Source organism: Podarcis pityusensis (assembly GCF_964106645.2).
Source record: "Podarcis pityusensis genome assembly, chromosome: 6".
NCBI lineage: Eukaryota > Metazoa > Chordata > Lepidosauria > Squamata > Lacertidae > Podarcis > Podarcis pityusensis.
Genome location: NC_138030.1, coordinates 89,024,462 through 89,045,126, shown reverse-complemented (window position 1 = coordinate 89,045,126; position 20,665 = coordinate 89,024,462). Strand labels below are relative to the sequence as shown.

The 20,665-nt window shown below is 41.9% G+C and overlaps 2 long non-coding RNA genes across 2 annotated transcripts in view; one reads left to right on the top strand and one right to left on the bottom strand.

Moving 5' to 3' along the window:
• Positions 1–424: 424 nt before the first annotated feature.
• The window catches only part of LOC308480653, a 33,325-nt gene continuing 13,084 nt past the window's right edge, over positions 425–20,665 (bottom strand). The window contains exons 3-5 of the long non-coding RNA XR_013988191.1: positions 19,594–19,682; positions 2,680–2,850; positions 425–754 (exon numbers count right to left, since the gene is read on the bottom strand). This is a non-coding gene — a long non-coding RNA (uncharacterized lncRNA). The remainder of the gene's footprint in view (positions 755–2,679; positions 2,851–19,593; positions 19,683–20,665) is intronic.
• Positions 18,666–20,424, top strand: LOC308480642. The gene is made up of 2 exons (XR_013988173.1): positions 18,666–19,820; positions 20,293–20,424. It is a non-coding gene; the product is annotated as an uncharacterized lncRNA (long non-coding RNA).

Genomic DNA, 20,665 nt, shown 5'->3' with positions numbered 1-20,665 from the left:
AATCTTCTCCTTCCAAACTCAACAAATTTGCACAATGCAACATAGATTTTACTTAATTTTGCCACCATTTTTTTCTGAAAGTGGAAGTTGAAGCCAATTGAAAGTCCTTTGGCAGGTGAAACAGCTCAAGCAACGTTGGGATACAACTTAAATAACTGTAGCAAAATTACTCCAGAAAATCTCTTAAACCACTATTTTTTAAAAACAACCACCACCCTGTGTTTATTAGGCATCAGCATCACTTCTGTGGTGGCAAAATAGTGGAGCAAATTCGGGTGATTCAGGAGTCATTCTTCTTCCCAAGTTGAATTGCAATGTCAGTAACTCATATCCTCCTAGAAATTCATGGGAGTTTTGCACTGTAATTTCCCCACTATTTGTAAGGATCAAGGTGGGAGTCAGGAGCAGGTCAGCAAGATGGCAATGAAGTTAACTCTTTATTCAAAGGAAAAAACAGCTCAGGTCTGCCAGTAGGTCTTGCCCCCAATGAGACAGTTGTTGTGTGGACTGAAGGTTCCTGCCTTCCCACCATTCTCTAAGTCTCCTCCTCCTCCCCTGGGTTCTTCACAAGCAACCCGAGACTTCTTCACTTTCTCTATCTTTGCTCTGCCCTCTTCATACCTCTGCATGCTGTGGGAGGCCAAGGGGGAAGGGAGCTGGTTACTGCAGGAGGGTAAGTCTCTCTGGCTTCTTAGGCACAGCCTGCCACATCTCTGCCTCTTGGCCCTCCTCCTCTCCAACTTTTGCCTCTGGACTGCTCTCGGCCACAGAAGAAGAAGAAGAGGAGGAGTTTGGATTTGATAGCCCGCTTTATCACTACCCGAAGGAGTCTCAAAGCGGCTAAGATTCTCCTTTCCCTTCCTCTCCCACAACAAACACTCTGTGAGGTGAGTGGGGCTGAGAGACTTCAGAGAAGTGTAACTAGCCCAAGGTCACCCAGCAGCTGCATGTGGAAGAGCGGAGACGCGAACCTGGTTCCCCAGATTACGAAGCTACCGCTCTTAACCACTACACCACACTGGCTCTCTTCCGCACAGCCTCTTTCTGCTCACTAAACCCTTTTAGCTCTTCAGCTTCCGACACTTCCTCCTCCCCAGTCTGCTCTCTCTTCTCCCTCTGACCACTCGTCAGTGTCCCACCACCAATCCCCTGGCTCTGAGCCTTCTTCTCTTGGGAATTCTCCATTTCTCTGCATCCATGACACTCACATCCTGTGATGAAATGTGGTGTGGTATGCTAGCATACAGTTCTTTCCCACCGTTTTAATGGGTGAATTATGCAGGAACGCTAAACCCAGCAGTAGGAATGGAATTTTGCATGACATGGTGGTATAGGTGGCAACCATTTCATGTGTGGGTTCCGTTCCTGGCCCCATGCACATCGGCAAAACATGTATAAGCATGCATAAGGCCCGTTACACCCTGTTACGCTCTGTCCCCATTCCTCCCCCATTCTGCCTTCTTCTAGGTCCAAAAGGACCCTGACATTGATTAATGTTTGTCAATTGGACACACCTAAAATGGCCACAGCCTGTATTCTGATCAAAAAGCCACCGTTCCATAGTACACAGTATACAGTGGTACCTGGGGTTAAGAACTTACTTTGTTCTGGTGGCCAATTCTTAACCTGAAATTGTTCTTAACCTGAGGTACCACTTTAGCTAATGGGGCCTCCCACTGCCACTGTGCTGCTGCCACACAATTTCTGTTCTCATCCTGAAGCAAAGTTCTTAACCTGGGGTACTATTTCTGGGTTAGCAGAGTCTGTAACCTGAAGCGTCTGTAACCTGAGGTACCACTGTAAAAGTAACATTAGAAACCGTGCATAAAAACCCCTTAATCTTCCTAATTAATACTTAATACCTAAATAAACCTAGACAGCATCTTAAAAAGCAGAGACATCACCTTGCCAACAAAGGTCCGTGTAGTTAAAGCCATGCTTTTCCCAGTAGTGATGTATGGAAGTGAGAGCTGGACCATAAAGAAGGCTGATCGCCGAAGAATTGATGCTTTTGAATTATGGTGCTGGAGGAGACTCTTGAGAGTCCCATGGACTGCAAGAAGATCAAACGCATCAATTCTTAAGAAAATCAGCCCTGAGTGCTCACTGGAAGGACAGATCGTGAAGCTGAGGCTCCAATACTTTGGCCACCTCATGAGAAGAGAAGACTCCCTGGAAAAGACCCTGATGTTGGGAAAGATGGAGGGCACAAGAAAAAGGGGATGACAGAGGATGAGATGGTTGGACTGTGTTCTCGAAGCTACAAACATGAGTCTGACCAAACTGCGGGAGACAGTGGAAGACAGAAGTGCCTGGCGTGCTCTGGTCCATGAGGTCACGAAAAGTCGGACACGACTAAACGACTAAACAACAACAACTTAAATAAACATTTTCTTTTTTCTTAATTCTTTTTACTTTAATTTTCTTTTTGCAGTATGAGATTGTAAACTCTTTGTAAATTCTTTGTGTATGTGTGCAATTTAAATTAATAAAGTTTTTTTAAAAAAGTAATGTTAGAAACCTAGACAGAAGCACTAGCTTTATAAATTGTGTCCAACAAGGAAAACCAGTGCAATAACCCCCATGTCTTAATGCACCCCATGTGGTCATAATAAGTGTAGGCTTTAGGGGTGGGAGTTATGCTGTTAGAAACTCACAATGGGCAAACAGAGCTCATACCTGTGTCAGCAAGAATCCTGAAAGTAGAACTGCAAACTCTCCGTCTTTCTTCCTAGAAAAGGTCCTGCCGAGCCACTGAGAATTCTCCCGATTTGTCTCCCTTCTCAGCAACTTCTTCAGTCTGGCAGCTGCCAGAGCTCAGAATGAGAGGCCAGGCTACTAATTTAAACACTGGGAAAAGAAACCACATTTACTTTTTGAGTGACAGATTGGATATTTATTACAAAATTGGATACCAACTGTCATGCTGAGATCCTGGATTTCTGATGTGAATCTGATATTGCTGTGAGGTGCCAAAATATCTCTGGGAGTTATATATGACATTTCCTGGCCTCTCCCCCCCCCCACCTCCAATATACTAAAACAGCTCAAATATTGAATGTATAGCTTATGGTTTTTTCAGTAGAGGGGGAGAAATTCAGAAAATTTGGAGCAATTGCTCTGCAGATGAAATTTCTAAGGGCACATTTGTTAACTAGGTAATGGAAGATAGTTACTGTTTTGCTGTTGCAGTTTTGTTACTTTGTGTAGTGTTTTATTGCAATGGCACAATAACTGTATTCATTCTTGTGGTTGAAAAAATGTGTTATCGTCATAACAATCATGACTGTTACATCATCATCATCATCATTAATGATAGTGATGCTGATAATGTTGATAATGTAGAGTTGTACACACACACACACACACACACACACACACACAGACAAAACCTGGGAACCCAAAAACGCTGAATCCAGCCCCAGAACAATTTGTGGTGGGGCTAATGTTTAATTAAGGTTTCTAAACCCTAAATAAACATTTGCTGGGGGGGGGGCAAGAAGGATACACTGCATTTCCTCCCTCCCTCTTGCTGAGTGCTCATTTGCAGCTGCCTTCACTACAGGGAAGACCCTCTCAAAGGGGCACCTAGAAGTTTGCAAAATTAGGAAAAAGAGGGAACATTTTATCACATGTGGCGGGAATGTAAAAAGGTGGAATGCTTCTGGGAGATGATATATAATGAATTGAAAAAAATGTTGAAATATACATTTATAAAGAAACCAGAAGCATTTCTCTTGGGTATTGTTGGAAACGATATAAATAAAAAGGAATGTAAGCTTTTTCTATATGCAGTAACAGCAGCAAGAATACTTTTGGCCCAAAAATGGAAGCAAGGAGAATTACCAACGATGGTAGAATGGAGGATGAAATTAATGGAATATGCGGAATTTGATAAACTAACGGGAAGGATCCGAAACCGGCGGGACCAGAAGTTTACCGAGGACTGGAGTAAATTTACGGATTATTTGAAAAGTATTTGCGATGACCAGACGACGTTTGTAGGTTTGCAAGAAGCTCTGTGAAGAATAATATTAGAAATATTGCAAAAATGAAGAAGGAGATGGGATATGTTAAAAATGTAAAGGCAATATTAAGTTAGGAAATGTGTAAGAAGTGAATAAGATGGAGGATTATTAGAGGTGCTGATGGAAGTCCAATAAGAATGTATTTGTGATAATTTGTGTGGTATGTTTTATAATTTTGTATTTTAAAACATATATATATGTGTGTGTGTGTGTGTGTGTGTGTTTGCAAAATGCAATCCTGCTGGGTGCTGCTTCCCAAGTGCCTTCCCAGCTGCTCAGGAGAGGATTCAGCCATGATGGGGTCTGCACAGAGACCCCAGCGCGGTCTCTGTGGGGAACATGCTGATGAAGTAGACCCCTGCAGCCTGCTTCATCAACCGACAACACCAGACTGCATTGGGTAACCCAATCTGGGTTGCTCCAAGGCTCTCTCAACCCATCTCAGCCCAAGCCTGGATCCCAGAAAATTGACCTTCAGTTTGGGATTCATCAGAACAGGGTACACAGCCCTAGATATCCTCATGATCATGATGATGATCTCCTTGACTAAGCTTCTACTTAGCGGCCCAGTTGTCCCACCAGGCTCATTAGCCACCACCGACCATTGCTAGGCATTATGGTGTCAGGGATTCCCGGTCCCCCAGCCTCACTTGCCTACACCATGAGTATCTGTGTCTAAGTTTATTTAATCATTTTCTGTGTTTGGTAGTTTTGGACATGAGGTGGAGTTCACCACTTGAGACAGTGGGAGGGCTGTCACATACTTGACAGGTCACAACATATAGCATTTGGCTTGGTGAGTCAGAAGTTCTGGTGAGTCAGAAGGTGTGGGCTTGTACTACATCTAAGGGATTGCAGTATTTCTTGATATTCTCAACTGTGATGCTGAAGGCAACATATATAAACTTTGGACAAACGTAGAAAATGAAAACAAGGTGCAGTAAAATGGCGTTGGCAAAAAGTGGATGGAATCATTGGTGGCCATACAATTGAAAATGTCACGGTCCGGTTCACAGGCGATCAAAGTCCCAGCTGGGGACGTCGGGACCGGGGGCAAGATGACGTGGTGGAGGTAGGAACAGGTCCAGAAGCCAAGAGTCTGAGGGTCAGAGAGCCAGGAGTCAAGAAGCCAAGGGTCTAAGGGTCAGGAAGCAAGGAGTCACGAAGTCAAGGGTCCAAGGATCAAGAAGCAAGGAGTCAAGGAGCCAAACACAGCAAGGCAGCGAATGTGTTGCTGTGGCAAAGAGCTGAAGGGAAATGCTGACCTTATATCCCTTCCCGGTTCTTGCCACCAGGTGCTGTGAGTTACCAATCAGCCTCACCTGTGCAGCCTCACATTGCCTCTTCAGAACAAACTTAGGAAGGCCCCAGTCCTGCAAAGTCCTACTGGTCACAGGGCCTGGCTCCTGCATGCACTCCTGACAGAAAACCAAGCAGCAGAACACAAAACAATATAATGTGGGGGAAAGGAAATATCTTCTTTTAATGTTTTAATGAAATTTGGGTTGAGCTAAAGGTTATGTTGTTGCTACAGTGCTGAATTTGAACAACCCACTTTCCATTTTTAACACATATTTACCTCAGAATGAATGGTCTTGATAACAATCAAAAAATCAATAAGAAATCCAGTATTCAAAAAAAGAAAAGAAGAAATATAGAGTTATGAAATATAGGAAACATGCATAAGAACATAACTCACTGATGACATTTAATAAGTGTTTAAACCTTCAAGCTCCAGCCATTTCCAGCCCCATCACATAGTGGTTATAGACGGGTATACACTCTGACAGAACTCTAGAAAATTCAGAGGGGATGTCAGCTTCTCTCAATCATTGTAGGATCACTTATGGTTCCATCATATCCTGCATTATTCAAAACCCAGTACAGTCATACCTCGGGTTACAGATGCTTCAAGTTGCTTTTTTTTTGTTACGGACCTGCCGAAACCTGGAAGTACCGGAATGGGTTACTTCTGGGTTTCGGGGGTCGCACATGCACAGAAGCGCCGAATCGCAACCTGCGCGTGCGCAGATGCGCCACTGCGGGTTGCGAACGTGCATCCTGCATGGATCACGTGTTGATGTTTCACAACTTTGACCTGTGGCAGGACCATCAGTTGCAGGCACAATGGACGAAGCAGGAGCAAAACGCTGCTACTAGTAACTTGGTTACTTAGATGTGTTTATTATTTACAGCAGACTCTACAAGTTACTATATACGAGAACAGACACACGGATCTTTACTAGCTCTCTCTTAACAAACTCCAAACGACTCTCAGAACTCACACTGACCAACACACTCTCCAGTCAGTAAGGGTCATAAGACATTATGCCTGTGTGAGAACTTAGCCAATGGTAAAGCTGTTTCCAGGGTCTCATATCTCCAGGCAGATAACTCCTCTCTGCTCAGTCATCCTTGGCTGTCGGCCAACTCTTAATTGACGCTGTGTGAAGCTGCACAGAATGGCACGTAGTTAAAAATCCCAACATCATGTCCGCAACCCGAGCGTCCACTGTAGTGACAATCAATGGATGTGGAGAGAGGATGGAGAAATGTAAACTATGATGATGTCACAATATAGGTAAGGGCACAATCCTGGTTCGACATCCACTGGGATGAGCAAGTTAGGATGTGACAGATCTATAGCTCAGCCAGTAGGTCCCCAGCTCAGTTTGGCAAAAATTTGGTCAGATAACTGGCTCTAAAAAAATGGCTAACCTATAAAAAATTATGAGAAGAATGTCATAATAATTAAGATTAAAAAATTATGACACTTTAAAACAAATTGGCATAATTTGGCTGCAATATTATCAACAGAATCTTTGAGCAAGATAAAAGAAAAAAGGGGTTTGAGAAAATAATCTCTGATTTAGACTAAGAACTCTCAAATAACAAAAAAGAATCTGTCTAAAATGTACAAATTATTATTAAAATTGCATTTTAAGATGTAATGGTAAAATGGGCACAAGACCTGAGATATAATATAGAATTAGAAAAATGGGATATCCTCTGGAAAAATGATATCAGATTCACAGCCTGTTACATGATTAAAGAAAATTTTCTTAAAATGATGTACCGGTGGTATATGACTGCAGCAAAATTGGCTAAAATGAACAAAAAGATTAGTAACAAATGCTGAAAATGTAATCAAAAAGAGGGGAGTCTTTTCCACATGTGGTGGACGTGTCCCAGAATCAAAACATTCTGGTACATGATATATGAAGGGAAAAAAAATGATTAGACATAAATATTTTTTAAAAGCCAGAATTATTTTTATTGGGAATTTTCACAACAGACATCCCAAAGGAAAATAAAAGAGTATTTCTATACGCAATCATAGCCGCAAGGATCATGACAGTGAAACAATGGAAATGTAATACAATTCCCACAAAAGAAGAATGGCACTTAAAATTAAGTGAATATATAGAACTTGCCAAATTAATGGATCTAATAAGAAATTACTCAAAAGAAAGAACAAGGAGAGAATGGGCTGTCGTTACTAATTACATGGAAAAAGAAGGTTTCCAGAACATCACCTGGTTTAGCATAGATTAAATCCCACTGACAGTCAGACTGTCTCTCCAATTTACCATTCGAATACAGTTATCTGGAAAAAAATGATTTGCTAAGTATGTTCGTCGATAGCGGAAAGTCAAGATGCGAATAAAGGAGCCAAGCCAAAGCTGTTTTAAAAAGGCTTGAACTCCCTATGTAGAAGTTGATATGAAAATATATTTTTTTTTGAAGTTTGTTATCTATTATTTCATTTTCATTCTTTGTTTTGTTTCTTTTCTCTTTTTTATTCTTTACTTTTCTTTTTAGTTTTATTTATGTATATTTTATGTATTTATGTGTTTGCAACTAATAAAAATCTTAAAATAAAATAAAATAAATATAAACTAATGCTCTGTTCTCAAAAGGGGATTCCAAGAGGGCAGCGGGGGGGGGGGGATTAGTGTTTCTAATTAGTTGCAGGTCCTTTCTGTATTCAGTCCAGAAGAGCCAATCCCTTAGTTGACGTCTATTCAAGCTCAAAGCCGAACTCAGTTCTGAAAGAGATATGGTTTTCAGAGTCGGTTACCATCCGATTCCATATAGCGCAGAGCAGGAAAATGCTCAATAGCCATACCGTGGTACCTCGGGTTACAAACGCTTGGGTTATGTGTTTTCAGGTTGCGGAGCGCAGGAAACCCGGAAGTACCGGAAAGGGTTACTTCCGGGTTTCGCCACTCGCACATGCGCAGAAGCGCCAAATCCCATCACGCGCGTGTGGAGTGTCGCGAATTCTCCGCGGCGCTTTAGCAGAAATGCTCAGAGTTCCAGGTTCTTCAGTGCAGAATATTTATTGTGAGCTATATATACAAATATCTACAGGCTATAATACACAAGCAGTTCATACAGTCAAACAGAGTACCTGGCTGCACCTTAAGGCAAATAGGAAGACCTTTCTATCTATCTATCTCTCTGACCACACTCCTCTACACCAACCCCTTACTACTGAAGGTTACCCTTTTAAACCAATGACAGCCAATCAACTGACAGCACATTACTGCTGAATCTTTCTGACCCAGCACTTCCATAGGAAGTATTGCAGGCTGACTGCATCAGCCAGTTGCAGCAGCTAGCAAACTCAAGCCTGCAGACTTACTATCTCACACAGCATTCTGTGAATCCCAACACGCAGATGCAGCGCTGCAGGTTACGAATGCTGCGGGTTGCGGACGTGCCTCCATCATGGATTACATCCGCAACCCGAGGTTCTACTGTAATAGCATTTTAATATATATATATATATATATATATAAATGCTATTACAGTGGTGCCCTGCAAGACGAATGCCTCGCAAGTCGGAAAACCCACTAGACGAAAGGGTTTTCCGTTTTTGAGTTGCTTCGCAGGACGAATTTCCCTATGGGCTTGCTTCGCAAGACGAAAATGTCTTGCGAGTCTTGAGATTTTTTTTCCGCTCCCCCCCCCCTTTATCTAAGCCGCTAAGCCTTTAATAGCCTTTTAGCAGCTAATCCGCTAAGCCGATAAGCCTTTAATAGCCGCTAAACTGCTAATAGCACTAATCCGTTAAGCCGCTAATAGGGTTGCTTCGCAAGACAAAAAAAACGCTAGACGAAGACACTTGCGGAACGGATTAATTTTGTCTTGCGAGGCACCACTGTACAGTAGAACCTCGGGTTCTACTGTATATATATATACTGAATATATATATATATATATTCACTGAGCACAGTCCCCTCTTGCTGGCCACCCAAATTCTGTACAATGAAGAGCTTTACACCATCTTAACTGAAGATGGCTTGAATTATGCTGGTTTCCCATAGCTATGATTGTTTCCTAAGTGTGCTAATAAAATATATGGATAACGGGAAGACATGATATAGGGGGTGTAGATCTCTACTACTGTCATTCTGCTGCCAGGGATGGAGGAGGAATCGGTTTAAAATGGATTTATACATGAAAATTTGTGGTTCTGATGCAATCAAGTTTTGCACACATTCGTTTGTCGTCACATTGAGTGCCTGTTTATGTCTGAGTTGCATTGCCTGGGTTGTTATTAAGTTAAAAAACCCTCAACTAATTACATGCAAAATTATATGCAAATAAATTACATATATGTGTAATACTTATCAAGGAATCAAGTCCCAGGTTGTACTATATTTCTACAGTGTTATATTATAAATATATTAATACACTTTTTTAGAGTTTCTTTTTTTTTTTTAATATAGATTTTTTTTGGTTTTACAGCATTTTTTAAACAATACAAACAAATAAAAAGACAAACAAACATGTATAATTTCACAACCTTTTTTCCATAACCTTCGTTTCTCGGACTCCCCCATACCTCCCCTTTCTGCATCCCTGTTTGCAAAATTATTTCAGCAGCTTTTAAGCAATTTTATCAAATATATGTCCTCTTAGTCCTTTCTCTAACTTAATCTTATGTCACTGTTTCCCCTTTTCTCTCAGCACCTCGGCATTTTAGCATTCATCAATTTTATAATAGCTCTTAAGATAAGTTTTAAATTTCTTCCAGTCCTCTTCCGCCGTCTCTTTCCTCTGCTCACGGATTCTGCCACTCATCTCAGCCAGTGTCATATAGTCTATCACTTTCATCTGCCATTCTTCCACGGTGGGTAGGTCTTGTGTCTTCCAATACTTTGCGATGAGTATTCTTGCTGCTGTCGTCGCATACATAAAGAAAATTCTATCTTTCTTTGACACCAATTGGCCGACAATGCCCAAGAGAAAGGCCTCTGGTTTCTTAGGGAAAGTACATTTAAGTACCTTTTTCATTTCATTATATATCATTTCCCAGAAAGCCTTAATCTTCGGACACGTCCACCAAAGAGGATAGAAAGTACCTTCAGTTTCTTTACACTTCCAACACTTATTATCAGGCAAATGATAAATCTTTGCTAGCTTGACTGGGGTCATGTACCACCTATATATCATTTTCATAACATTTTCCTTTAAGGCATTACATGCCGTAAATTTTATACCGGTGTTCCACAACCATTCCCAGTCAGCAAACATAATATTGTGACCAATGTCCTGTGCCCACTTAATCATAGCCGATTTAACTGTTTCATCTTGTGTATTCCATTTCAGCAGCAAGTTATACATTCTTGACAAATTCTTGGTATTGGGTTCTAACAATTCAGTTTCTAATTTTGATTTCTCCACCTGGAAGCCAATTTTCCTATCTTGTTTGTAAACCTCCATTATTTGATAATAATGGAGCCAATCTCTTACTTTAGGTTTCAATTTCTCATGACTCTGCAATTTCAATTTATCTCCATCTTGTTCCAAGATTTCCCAATACTTTGGCCATTCGGCCTCCATATTGAGTTTCTTCAATGCCTTAGCCTCCAAGGGTGACAACCATCTAGGGGTTTTGTTTTCCAACAAGTCTTTATATCTTATCCAAACATTAAATAGCGCTTTTCTGACAATGTGATTTTTAAAGGCCCTATGCACTTTGATTTTATCATACCATAGATATGCATGCCAACCAAATGTATTATTGAAACCTTCCAAGTCCAAGATATCTGTGTTCTCGAGGAGCATCCACTCTTTCAGCCAGCAAAACGCTGCTGCTTCATAGTACAATTTTAAGTCCGGCAGGGCAAATCCCCCTCTTTCTTTTGCATCTGTAAGTACTTTAAATTTTATTCTGGGCTTTTTGCCCTGCCAGACAAATTTCGAAATATCTTTCTGCCACCTCTTGAAACAGTCCATCTTGTCAAGAATCTGCAAAGTTTGAAACAAAAATAACATTCTAGGCAATACATTCATCTTAATAACTGCAATTCGGCCTAACATTGACAATTTCAAATTTGACCATATTTCTAGATCTTTTTTAATTTCTGACCAACATTTTTCATAATTGTCTTTATACAAGTTCAAATTTTTAGATGTCAAGTGAACCCCTAGGCACTTTTTTAGAGTTTCTCTCTGTTTATGCACTGGTTAGTTTAGGAAATCTGGTGTGCATATGCATATAATCAGTGCCAGATTTATGTATAAAGCTAAACAAACTATAGCTTAGGGCCCCACTCTCTTGGGGGCCCCCAAATAAATTTAGAGGGGGGGGAACTGGATGTACATTTCCAAAATATAAGATAAAAAATAAATAAAATAAAACCTACATACAGCAACAGTGTTGTGTTGTGTAGGCTCCTATGATTTAAGTCAGGCATTGGCAAACTCAGCCCTCCAGATGTTTTTGGACTACAACTCCCATCATCCCTGACCACTGGTCCTGTTAGCGAGGGATAATGTGAGTTGTAGTCCCAAAACATCTGGAGGACGGAGTTTGCCTATGCCTGATTTAAGTAATGGGCCCCACCTGCTCCCTAAAATATCACTGGTTTTAGATACCTATTAGCTCCATAAATTACCATATAGCATATATTCAACACAATAAACAGCCACAATTTGTTGTTGACAAAGGACAGCTGGGCATATACCTTTAGTAGTATATACCTAAATCCAGCCCTGCATATAATTGTTCATATTTTCAGCAGAACTGGGAGGGTTCGTTGCTTGTCAGAATGAAGGATTGAGATGAGACTTAAGAAAAATATATATGCAGAGAAACTCAAAAGCCGGCAGGCAACAGCACTGCCTCCGAGACAGAAGCAGTGTAGCTCTGCACTGCACAACCAGCCAGCCAGCCAGGAACCCTTTTGGGGGGACAGCGGCATTTACCTGTTCGTTTGAAAATGTCTGTACAGGGGGAAGAGAAAGGGTTAAAATGTAGACCAGTAGGAAAGCCGGAGGTGGAGCCTACCTGTTTATAAAAGGGCTTAGCCCGAGGTTTGGGGTGTGGGTAGTTGGCTGGTTTTAATGGGTTGGTTGGTTGGGAAAGGCAGTTGGAAAAGCAGTTGGCAGGCAGTTGGAAATAGAGAGACAGTTAGGCCAGTGGGTTCTTGTGTGAGGAGAGATATACCCGAAGGAGGGTCTCCACCTCCATCTTTCTGCCCAGACACTGAAGACCAGTGCTGAGGGCCTTCTGGCAGTTCCCTCGCAAGAAGTTACAGGGAACCAGGCAGAGGGCCTTCTTGGTAGTGGCACCCGCCCTGTGGAACACCCTCCCACCAGATGTCAAAGAGAAAAATAACTACCAAACTTTTAGCAGACATCTGAAGGCAGCCCTGTTTAGGGAAGCTTTTAATGTTTAATAGGTTATTGTATTTTAGTGTTTTGTTGGAAGCTGCCCAGAGTGGCTGGGGAAATCCAGCCAGATGGGCGGGGTATAAATAATAAATTATTGTTGTTGTTGTTGTTGTTGTTATAGAGACAGGAAAAAATAAGGCTAAGAAGGTAAAGAGTAACAACATTTGGAATGCAGTTAAAGTTTGTGTCTGCAATAAACTACATTTTTCTTTGTTAACTTGAGAACCTGACTGAGACTAAGTTATTTACCGGGGAGGACCTGGCCGGTGCGAGCGGATTAGTGGTGTACGGTTCAATAGTATGTGAGATGACCGGGAGCTCTGTATGAACGCCACAGGGGGCTCGGATGTGGAGGCAGTGCATCCCTGCCTCCGAGCCCGAGGCCCTCCCTGCAGAATAGGGTGCCTCACTATCTGCAGAGAGGAAGAGGGAGCTTCCACCGCCAGCCGCCGCAATGCAGATGTGCGATGTGACATACACATGCCTTCACGTTGTAGCCTTTCAGACCTTTTCCATGGGTTGGGTGAGCGTTGCTCCCAGGAGGGAGGAAGGAGTCAATAGACACCGAGGGTTGCTTCAGAGAAAGAGTTTATTCCTGCTCTCCGGAGCAGCAGAAAGGCACTGCATGATCGTTCACAGCAAGCGCACTTAGAGAGCAATTACATACAGCTTATATCCCTTTTAGGTCCCCTTTCCCCCTCCCCAGGAATCCAGCCTCGTGTGTGTTTGTACATGTAAGTTTACATCCTTGAGCCTCCTTGAGCATGAACAGACCTTCCTGTTCCTGTACTCTTATCTTGGAGTAGAAAGGTCACCCATTTATAGGAGTACTCCTTACTCCTGGCACCATCCCTGGGCTGACAGGCCTGTCTTGCAAGGTCTGTGCATCATCATTTACAACCGGTAAGATAAGACCATCCCATCTCCGCTAGGAACTGACAAGGCCATCCATTATGCCTTCAGGAACTGATAAAGTAGAAGTCTTTGTTTATACAGCTGGTTTGTGTTATACAGCTCAAGCTAATGGATTTTAGCTAATTATCAAAGAAGAAAGAATTAGGGAATTTGGGGGCTGGGGCCCGGTTCGAGTGACTGCACACTGAACATTCAGGTTTGGGTAACCTGTTCCTTCAACGTAATGTGTGTGACGTCACACATACTATGTGCTGGCATGTGCATGTGAAGTTGCACATCCATGTTGTGGCAGCAGGCACCCTCAATCCTGAGGGTGAGTTGGCCCTCCTGGTTGGAAGTGAACCTAAAGAACACCTATTCCAACCACCTGCAATTCAGGAAAAGACAGCTGTCTCACACAGGGATCAAACTGGCAACCTTGCCGTTATCAGAACCATGCTCTAACCGACTGAGCTGTAAATCCTCCTGCATCTTATACTTAATCTTTCTATCAGCCCATGGTTAGGCCTCAGCCCAGGCGCATATTGTAGAATATCTTGAATCTGAAACCCATGTGTTCTTTAAAAATGTTAAGCAAATGTGGAGTTCTTCAGATTTTATTGGTGTGGGAAAATACACTTTAATTAAAGTTTCTAAAGTTGTAGGGGGTGGAAATCCCAGCAAGTATATCAAATGTACTTTTGCAAATGTAGCCCTAAGGACAAGTCTAATTACTTTCTTTCCCACCGTTTTCATCTTTCTGTTTGTTTTGTTGATAATGTTCCACCATCTGATGACATTAACAGAGAGCAAGCCTAGTGACTCATTCCATGGCTCAGCTAGGGAGCCTGATGCTGTTCAGAATAGAGGGGGGTGCCTATATATATGTCTCTCTCTCTCTCTCTCTCTCTCTCTGTGTGTGTGTGTGTGTGTGTGTGTGTGATAGATTATCTGTGCTATTCTGCTGGAACTCCCACTGTGGCAATCCTTGTTGTGCACCCACAAGAAAAAATCAAATAATACACTAGACCAGAGATTCCCAACTTCTGTATTCTTGAGACACCTCTGTTGTGCCAGATTACCAGTTGGTTGAAACTAATATTTGCAAATTCTCCACATTTTTATCCATTTAGTTAGTCTACTAGGAGCTACTGGGTATGATTCCATGGTCGGAAATAGTGAGAAGGGAGCCCAAGAAGGAGGGGAGTTTCTAAAAGAAGAAATATTGAAGGCCCAAATGCAGACATTAACAACAAGAAAGAAAAGTGGGAGGCATCTCAGGAAACCTGTGTGGCTGCATAAGGAGCTTACAGATGAGCTGAGAGTTAAGCAGGGCATGTATAAGAAATGGAAGAAAGGGGAAATCACAAAGGAGGAGTATACACAAGTAGTCAACACTTGCAAGTGGGAAAGTCAGGCTGGCTAAAGCTCAGAGTGAGTTTAGGCTTGCAAGAGAGGTTAAAAATAATAAAAAGGTTTATTTGGCTATGTCTGAAGTAAGAGGAGGAACAAGCAAGTGGCCGTTCCTTTGTGTGGGGAACATAAAGAAATGCTATTGGGTGACAGAGAAAAGTCAGAACTACTCAACACCTTCTTTGCCTCTGTTTTCACCCCAAAGTGACGCCCAACCTGGTGATAACAGTACAAATGATATAAGGAGGGAGCTGTAGCCTAAAATAGGAAAAGAGGCCGTAAGGGGACACCTAGCTACTTTAAATGAATTCAAATTTCCAGGGCCTGATGAGCTGCATCCAAGGGTACTAAAGGAGCTTGCGGAGGTAATTTCAGAGACTTTGTCTATTATCTTTGAGAATTCTTGGAGAACAGGTGAGGTCCCTACAGACTGGAGGCAGGCAAATGTTGTCCCTATCTTCAAAAGGGGGGAAAGGAAGACACAGGTAACTATCGACTGGTGAGCTTGACATCGATACCAGGGAAGGTCTTAGAACAGATAATTCAACAGTCGGTCTGTGAGCATTTAAAAAAGGATGTTGTGATTACTAAAACCCAGCATGGGTTTCTCAAAAATAAGTCATGCCAGACCAATCTGATTTCCTTTTTTCCCCCTTTCAAAACTGCTTCCCACCCCAATCCCTTATTCATTACTATATATAAATTATACATTAAAGTAGACAAATAATACAGTGGTAACTCAGGTTAAGCACTTAATTTGTTCTGGAGGTCCGTTCTTAACCTGAAACTGTTCTTAACCTGAGGTACCACTTTAGCTAATGGGGCCTCTCGCTACCACCGCTTCGCCACCACACGATTTCTGTTCTCACCCTGAAGCAAAGTTCTTAACCCGAGGTACTATTTTTATTTCTGGGTTAGCGGAGTATGTAACCTGAAGCCTCTGTAACCTGAAGCATCTGTAACCTGAGGTACCACTGTAACTTACATAAAGGATCAATAAATGTGTCACCCATTGTCTATAAACCTTTATCATAATCACATGTCAGATTTTCTTTTGTGAATGAAATACAATGGTTTCAACAATAGCCAATAATCAAATGTAGAGCTTGGGGTACATTAAAAAAGGCATAGATCAACTCCCCAGATGTTCAGTGTCCAGGGGTTCAATGCCTGGCACCTAGAAACTCATGGCATAGGAGAGTCTGGCACCCACAAACTCATAACATTTCACTTCCTTAAGGGGAACAATTCATATTGTGAAGCAAGGTAGCTAAAGTAATGGTGTCATGTCCTCCATTGTAACACATCCCCTGCTGAGTGACTTGGCTGAGAAATTTGGGGAAAGCAACTATTTGAGGATAATTGCTCAGAAGAAAAGAGGCTTTTCAGGAAATACAACTGACACAAACAATGAAGATTTCTTCATCCCGCTTGTAGGTAGGATATCTTATTCTTTCCATAGTCTATTTCTTTTGCTATCCCTTAAGATTTAGAAATATAGGGAATCAGGTCATGGTTAGATTAATTTTTAAAGATTGTCCTCAAGGCCACCTTAGATGCTTTGAGGTAAATTTCTAGAAACCATTCCCTGATTATTTCCCCTCTTCTTCCCTAGGTTTTGAAGTCTCCAAAGACTCAGTGGGCTGCTGGTCTCCTGCTGCTGTGAACAGAGGGAGGAGGTTGATGTGATCAAAAATGAGAAGAAGGTGGTACAAATAAGACAAATATATGTAAGACCATATGACTAGGGGATGGATGCCACCATGTGCTTCTACCAATGGGGAGTGCTGATCTTTGTTCATGAAGAACAGAGAGATCAGAGAGAATCTGGATCACAGGGGTGGGGAGGCAGCTCCCTAATTCAAGAAGAGTTCAGGGATGGGATGAGGAAGGGAGAATAACGTAAGCCACCTTGAGATCGTGGCAGAAAGATGGGTTATCAACATAATAATAAATGGAAATACTAAGAATTGTTTCTCTTCTTTTCTCTGGACTCCCCCCGCCTTTGCCCAGTTCCCCTTCAAAAGAAAATTAAATTAATATATATTTTAAATTGTTATTATAATAAACTTCATTTACAAACATGAGCGTTTTCGATCATGATTTTGTGGGCATGGGTGGGAATCTGGGGCCTCGCTTCAGGAGTCTACAGTTTGGCTCCTTCCCTTGTGGGTACTTGCCCCAAAATGGAAAGAAGAAGTAGTCCCAGAGAAAGAAGAATGGATACCAAATCTTATGGAAGATGGAGAAATGGCAAAACCTTCCGGAAAATAAGAAATCAAGATAACAAATTGTTTATAAAAGAATGGAAATGGTTTATTGAATATTTAGAAATAAACTGTAAACATTGTAATAACCTGAAGTTTTATAAGAGCAAATGAATAAATGAGCAAATTAAGTTAATTTGGATGTGCAGAAAATATTAAACATAAATTTAAGGAACCATGGGAAAAGGCGGAAGGAAGTCGAGTTCTGAAATGTTAAAATGATTGTAAAATTATTGAAATGTATAAAACTGAAATTCCTAAATAAAATATAAAGAAGGGATAGGATAGATTCCAGGTATATTACTTTTGTAACTTAAGTCTGCCTTCTGGGATCCATCTGTGAACAGAATGTGAGTGAGTAAACTCTTTTTATACTTTTATAGAAGACTGTGTCATGTCTATTTCTTTTATGAGGGACTAAAGGGGAAATTACCAGATAACTTATTTTAGAGGCTTTAGCGAGCCTGAGCAAATGCATCTGCTGTGTAAGTTTACAAAGGGGAATGCTACTCTGCTAAATTGTAGAACTTGTTAACACAAGTTGGAAAGGATATAATCAAACAATATATCCTTTCTCGCATCCCTGAACATTCCCATAAAGAGTATTCATTAATGGTTCCTCATCATCCTGGGAAAAAAGTGGCCAGTAGTGTGTCACAGGGTCCTGTCCTGGGCCTGTTATTGTTCAACGTCTTTATAAATCATTTGGGTGAAAGAATTGAGGGGATGCTTATCAAATTTGCAGATGGCACTAAACTGGGAGGGGTAGCTAATGCCGCAGAAGACAGAATCAGAATTCAAAATGACATTAACAGATTGAAGAACTGGATGAAAGCCAACAAAATGAATGTCAACAGGGATAAATGTAAGGTTCTGCACCTAGGCAGGAAGAACCAGATTCCCTAACATAGGATGGGGGACACCTGGCTTCCTAGCAGTACCTGTGAAAAGAATCCAAGGGTCTTGATGGACCACAAGCTTCACATGCGTCAACAGTGTGATGCAGAAGCAAAAAAAGCTAGCACTATTCTAGGCTGCTTCAACAGAAGTATAGTGTCAAGGGAAGTAGTAGTACCACTCGATTCTGCTTTGGTCAGAACACACCTAGACTAATGTGTCCAATTGCAGGAGGTTGGACTAGATTACCATTGGGGTTCCTTGCAACTATAAGATTCTGTGATTCTATGAAATGGATCTGGATCAATGACAGCCATCCACCAGTGTCATATTTAAAACTGCTTCCCACCCCAGCCCCTAACTGATTACTATATATAAATAATACATTAAAGTACACAAATAATAACTTACAATAAACTTGTCACCCATTGCCTATAAACCTTTAAGATAACCACATGCCAGATTTTCATTTCTGAATGAAATAAAATGGTTTCAAACAGTTTTTAATAATCAAGAATCAAATGTAGAGCTTGGGGTACATTGAAACAAGGCTTAGATCAACTCCCCAGATGTTCAGTGTCCAGGGGTTCAGTGCCTGGCACCCAGAAACTCATGACAAAGGGGAGTCTGGCACCCACAAACATAACATTTCACTCCCTTGCAACCTAAGGAAAGCTGTTTATTGGCAGAGCACATTGGGCAGAAACAGAAAGAAACAGGGGGATGAGGAGGTAGAAGGGTGAAGTCCTGCTCCTGTCCATCATAATACTAGACAGTTTACTACAGGGTGTTGAGAGGAGTTATTTTTAACTCTTAAGTGAGAAACAGCATCCATAGTCTAGGCCAGAAGTGTTTTCCTTTGGTGACCCCTCCATGTTGAAAAGTGTGTGTGTGTTTGTGTGCATTTCCTGTCCTTTCCAGAAAATCACGGTGTTCCATGAAAAGGGGTCTAGACCTTTTTTTTAATGAATTAAATAAAACTGCTTAACCCACTAAAAGATACATTTTAAAATGTATATTAAGGGGAGGGATGCCCATTGTTCCATTGTTAAGCGAGGTAGCTAAAGTAATGGTGTCATGTCCTCTGCTGTGACATGTCCCCCTGCTGAGTGACTTGGCTCAGGACTTTGGGAAGAGCAACTATTTGAGGATAGTTAGTCCAGGCGAGAGGAGCTAGTTTTTGCAACAACAAAAATCCTCAGGGCCACCTTAGATGCTTTGAGGGAAGTGGCTTGCCTTCTCCCTTGTGGGCATCATCACAAGAAGGGAATCTCCCAGTTTTGGAGGATCTTTTGACAAGATGCACTCTCCATGAGAGGTTTCTGAAAGCAAGTTTAGCTGCCTGGTGCCCCCAATGCAGTGTAGAGATAGAAAGTGTTGAGGAAATAACTCTAATCCATTACCTGACCTTCTTTCTTTTCTTCCCTAGATTTCAAAGGCTGTGCAGGCTGCTGGCCTCCTTCTGTGACCCACCAAAACATGATGCCCTGGTCTAGGAGGAGGAGGAGGAGGAGGAGGAGGAGGAGGAGGAGGAGGAATTAGTGGCTGTGCCTCCCAAAAAAGGGAACTGGTAGTCAAAATCAGAGTAATCCATGTTTGACGCAAGGCTCAGGGGATGGATGTCACTAAGGTAAGAGATCACCTGTGTTCATGAGAAACAGTGAGGCCAGAGAGAATCTGGCTCTCTGGGGAGGAAGGAGGCAGATCACTGATTCAAGAAGACTTCAGGGACATCTCTTTTGAAGAAGAGAGACAACCATTTCTCTTTACTTCTGTCCTTTTCCATTATGGTGTAGTGCCCACTGCAGTCTCTCAGGTTTGCAGGTGTGCCCATCGGTTCAAAGGGTTGGCAACCCAAGTTAGACTGCTGGACCAGGACTGGGGGACCAGGGTTCAAATCCCCCCTCACCCATAGAACTGAATGGGTGGCCTTGGGTGCTCACTGCCTCTCGGCCTACCTAGCAGAGCTGTTGTGAGGATGGGATGAGGGGAGGGGACTCACGTAAGCCACCCTGAGATCCTTGCAGGGAAAAGGGGATGTCAATGGAATAATAAATGCATAGTGAATGAAAAAAATAAGAATCTTTTCTTTTTTCTTCCAGGCAGAAAACAATAGGCAGCAGCAATAGGAAGTCCAGCATCTCCAGTCCAGCTCCCCTCCAAAAACACCAATTTCCCCCCTTCCCCACAATCCAAAATATACAAATAAATACATAAGTTACACCTGCTTGCTACTTGGATATATTTTTCTTTGATTCTAATAAAGGTCCTATTACAAACATGCTACTCCTGGGTCATGATCTTATCTTTAGAAGTGATTTTTTTTCAACCATTGTGAGCATGGAAGGAAATCCTGGGTCTTGCTGCAGGAGTCAACCGTTTGGCTCCTTCCCTTGTGGTCTTGTTGCTTCTAGATGGAAGGAAGTGTGCATGTGTGAAGACAGAGTTTGGGTGGGGTGAGAAATTCCATTCAGT